The sequence below is a fragment of the Silene latifolia genome, chromosome X, assembly GCF_048544455.1.
Source record: "Silene latifolia isolate original U9 population chromosome X, ASM4854445v1, whole genome shotgun sequence".
Taxonomy (NCBI): Eukaryota; Viridiplantae; Streptophyta; class Magnoliopsida; order Caryophyllales; family Caryophyllaceae; genus Silene; species Silene latifolia.
In genome coordinates this window covers 160,343,854-160,348,635 of record NC_133537.1, presented here as the reverse complement: position 1 = coordinate 160,348,635, position 4,782 = coordinate 160,343,854, and the positions used below count along the sequence as shown (strand labels likewise).

The 4,782-nt window shown below is 38.0% G+C and overlaps 1 pseudogene; it reads left to right on the top strand.

The window, feature by feature from the left end:
- The first annotated feature begins 1,295 nt into the window (after window positions 1–1,295).
- Window positions 1,296–1,394, top strand: LOC141625573 (small nucleolar RNA R71; annotated as a pseudogene).
- The last annotated feature ends 3,388 nt before the right edge of the window (window positions 1,395–4,782 follow it).

Below are 4,782 nucleotides of genomic sequence, written 5' to 3'. Positions count from 1 at the left end.
TTCCCGGATCTTTGAGCTTTGGAGGGGAACTCCCTTGAAGAATAGCACTACTCACTTTGTTGAAGGCAATAGTCTCCAACTTTCGGATGGATTTCTTCTTGGTAAGAATATCTTTCATGTACTTTGCATAAGCCGGATCATGATTGATCAATTCTGTGAACGGGATTGAGACTTCTAAGTTCTTCACAATTTCTATGAACTTTCCAAGTTGGTCATCAAGCTTAGGCCTAGCTTGTCATCTTGGGAATAGAAGTCTAATCACAAAAGGCTCTTTTTCCTTAGCCTTCGCTTCATTCTTCTTCTTTGAAATTTCATTGGTGGTAGGATCTACCTCCTTAGAGTTCTCCACAACTCCTTTCTTGTCACTAACATCCACAATATCTTCATCAATTAGCCTCTTCGGCCCCTCATATCTTGTACCACTCCTCAAATGGATGGCACTAACCGTCTCATGTCTTAGGAGATTACCTTGAGGCGGTAATTGCCCCTTTTGTCTTTGAGAGCTAGAGGATGCTAATTGAGTCATTTGAGTTTCTAACATTTTGGTGTGGGCAAGAATGTTGTTGATGGTGATCTCTTTAGCTTGGCTATCTTTTTGCATTTGGGTGAAAAATTCTTGTTGGTTCTTTTGCATTTGGAGGACCGCTTTTTGAACATCAAAGCTTTGGTCATTTGATTGGTTGCAGGAAAGTTGATTTTGGTAACCTTGGCTTTGGTTGAAAAGTGGTCTTTGAGTTTGGTTTCTCATTGGAGGTGGGGTGTATGTTTGTTTGGGGTTTTGGACATTTTGGCTTTTGTATGAAAGATTTGGATGGAATTTGGTGTTCTCATTCTAGTAGTTGGAATAAGGGGTGCCATTCTTGTATGCTTGGAAAGCATTAACTTGTTCATTTGTTCCGCTACATTCGCTTTGATCATGTCCCAAGGTTCCACAACTTTCACATACTCCACTTGGGATTGAGGATGATGCCACCATAGCATTAACATGTTGTTTGGGTGATTTGGAAGCTTCATCAAGCTTAGCCATGGCCTTCTCAAACTTTAAATTGATGGTGTCGATATGAGCACTTAGTTGAGCACCCAATTGAGTGTTGGAATGTACCTCATGCTTTACTCCTCTTGTGGCCTTTCTAGGTCTACTATATTGGGAATTATGAACCGACATCTCTTCAATTTTGGCCCATGTTTGATTGTCATCAACTTTGGTAAACATCCCATTGGATCCCATATTAAGAACATTATAGGAGTCTTCATATAGGCCGTTCCAAAATTGTTGCAGAAGGAACCATTCACTAAGCCCATGGTGTGGACAAGAACGACAAGTGTCCTTAAATCTCTCCCATGCTTCATATAATGATTCCTCATCCCTTTGCTTGAACCTGATGATTTGGGCTCTTAACATATTAGTCTTCTCCGGAGGGTAGAATTTCTTGTAGAAGGCAAGTGCTAACTTCTTCCATTAATCAATACCAAGGGTAGCCTTATCTAGGTTCTTCAACCATTGCTTTGCGGTACCGATCAAAGATAAAGGAAACAATACCCATCGTATTTGGTCTTGAGTAAGTCGGGTTTGAGAAATTGCATCACAATAGTCACAAAAAGTCTCCATATGTGAGTGAGGGTCTTCATTAGGCAACCCTCCAAATTGACTTCTCTCAACTAATTGTATGAATGCGGATTTGGCAATGAAATTAGCGCTTAAATGTGGTGGTGTAGGAGTACCGTTTGGTAGGTTCTCCTCGATTGGTATGGAATATGATGAAAATTTAGGCATTATAGGTTGATTTTGTGGTGGGATTTTGAATTGGGTTATACTCTCCTTCTCTTGCAAAAGGGTTGACAAACTCAATGTTATTTGGTTGAATGTCCACAATCTCACCAATACCTACAACTCTTGAAGTACCTCTAGCAACTCTTCTATTGTTGGTTAAGGTCCTTTCAATCTTGAAATCAATAGGTAATAAATTACCTTGTGATCTCCTAGTCGTGCAAAATATCAAACAACACGAAAACAATTAGAACAGCCTTGAGGAGATTGACTTCCACAAGGTAAAGAAAGACAACTAAAAACAATTAACGAAAATCAAATCAATTGAACACCGTCCCCGGTAACGGCGCCATTTTTTGTGTGGTTAAAACTCGTCGTCAAAAGCACGGGTTTTTACCCGGCATTAAGTCAGGTTTTTACCCAGACAGGGGTGAGCTCGGGAGAAGATGCAACGCCTGCTGCGCCTCTTCCCCGACATCTTATCTTCAACATATGGCTTCTTTTTGTGCGTCCTCATCGTCCAAATCGGCATTTTCTCTTCAACAGACTACAGACAACCACGACATTTTGGTTCCCCAGCGAGAATTCATGATCACTAAATACAGTTCATGTGCTTCTCCTCTTTATCGGAATTTCGCTTGTGACGACCCAAGCGGATTTTCTCCTCAGTAGAGCCAAGGACGCGTCGTTGTTGATCAAACACTTTTCCTCAGCGATGCCAAGGATACGTCGTTGTCGATCTATTACTTTCTCCTCAGCGGTGCCAAGTGCGCGCCGTTGTGGTGGTTAAAACACGTCGTCAAAAGCTACCAGCCAAATCAATATTTATAACTTCACAAACTACTCTTAGCAAAGAGGTAAGTAAAGGTCAGATCCCAAGGAACGCGTATTGCTGTAGGATTTTCAATTGCAAAAAGCTATCTCTTAGGGTATCACAAATTGGGTTGAGATGAGTTGTGGTCTAAACTAATCAACATGATGAATGTAAATTAAGTAAAGCAATTAAAGGGGTTGTAAATAATTAATTAAAAGCACTAGGGTGTCATGGGTTCATAGGGGATTCATAGAAATAGATTACACAAACATGTTCTCTAATAGATGGAAGCACTTGTTGTTGTGATGGGATCGAGTTAGTTTATATCTTACAATCCCTAGGAGAATTTAGGTCCCGGAGCCGAGTCATTTAGACTGTACAACACCTACAAGTCAACTTAGTCTCCCCTTATTCAACCCTTATGCATGGTCTAATGAGGCTCGAGTTGGTTTATGTCTTACAAGCCTCATTGAAAAGATAGGAGATGGGTAAAAAATGCAAGGATTCATAGGATCGCATTTCATCAAACATAACATGTGCATAGGTTGAAATCACAATAAGCAAGCAAATTAATTATGAAAACATATTAGATTAAGCATAGATCAATCCCCATGTTTCTTTCCCCTAATTCTCCATTAACCCTAGCTAAATAACTACTCACTCATGATCAAGTTTAGCATGCTAATAAGGTTGTCAATCATACTAACAAAGCGAAACATGATGAATAAATGATGTGATTAACAATAATTAAACAAGGGTAAAAAGGAATTATACCTATGAAGATGATCCAAATAATAAAGCAGAGAATAATAGAAGTACTTGATGATTGATGAAAGGTTGTCAATCCTCCAATAAACTCCAATAATCTTCTAATTACCCAAATAAAACTAAGAACAATTGAGAGAATTAAGGAAAGATTAAGATGTAATTAATATTAAAATGTGTATTACAACTAAATTAAGAGGTGATTAAAGCTTGATTAAGAGGTGATTAAAACTTGATTAAAACTTTCTTTTCCACTTTCTCCTAATCTAGCTAGTACAAAGGGCTATTTATACTAAAATTAAGTACAAGGATTAGGGTTACTAAGGGCTTAAATGACTATTAAGACCCTAAGAGAAGCTTGAGGAAATGCAAATCCCAAGGGACATGCGCGGATCATGCTTGAAACTCCCACCAGGATCCGCTCGTCCTCACTTAAAGCATGGCCTGTCCTGTATGGAGATCCGGTCGGGCTGGCTATCGGGACGCCGGGATCGTGCTCTGGTACGCTCGGATCATGCCCAGAGACGCTCGGATCGTTGCTCTGATCCACTCGTCCTGAGCTCGGGCCGCTCGGATCGTTGGACAGGGTGTTGGAGTATGTGTCCTCGACAATATTGCGATCACATGTTTAAATCTCATATTAAGAATACTAAAGGGAATGTAACATTTTATTATCAACTGATCCACATTAATCGGTAATGATTTGCTGACAAGAGTTTGACATTACTATCGTGTGACAGTGGTGATCAGTTGATCCCTCAAGGGCATACCTCTAGGGAAACATTCTTAATTGACTAATTTATTAATTGTATGACGATACAAGTTAATTAATTCCTTAAATTTGAACAAATGATTTTGTGAGAAATAATACGTATCTTATTGTAATTCGATTAAATGAGATTCGTACCAAGTAATTAAATTGTTTTATTACTTATGGTTTATTTATTGTTTATAAAACAATTAAATTAAAGAATGAATTGTTTATTATAAGTACAAGTAGTTGTGATTTATAATTCTATGACCCATTTTAAGTTATTGTAATTGTGAATTACTAAGTTAATTTTGTATGTGATTTATTCCATTTATATAATGATTTTTAATAAGTTAAAGATGCATTATTTAAATGACATGTCTAGTAACATGTCCAATTTGTCACAATTAGAAATTAACATATTGACAAAGTTAAAATGGATCCTTTTATCCATATGAGCCGTGTATATGGGATAATAGGGCATTATTGTGCTTTAATTGTTTTATTAGTAGGAAGCATAATCATTACCTACAAATGATAGGGTTGCATGCCTACACATCTTGAGAAGAGAAAAATAAAAATGTATTGGGCACTCTTCCCTTGCCCTATATTCCGGCCACCCTAGAGAAATGGTAGAGTTTTTTCTCTTCCATGATACACAATTCATTCTTATAAGATTATTCA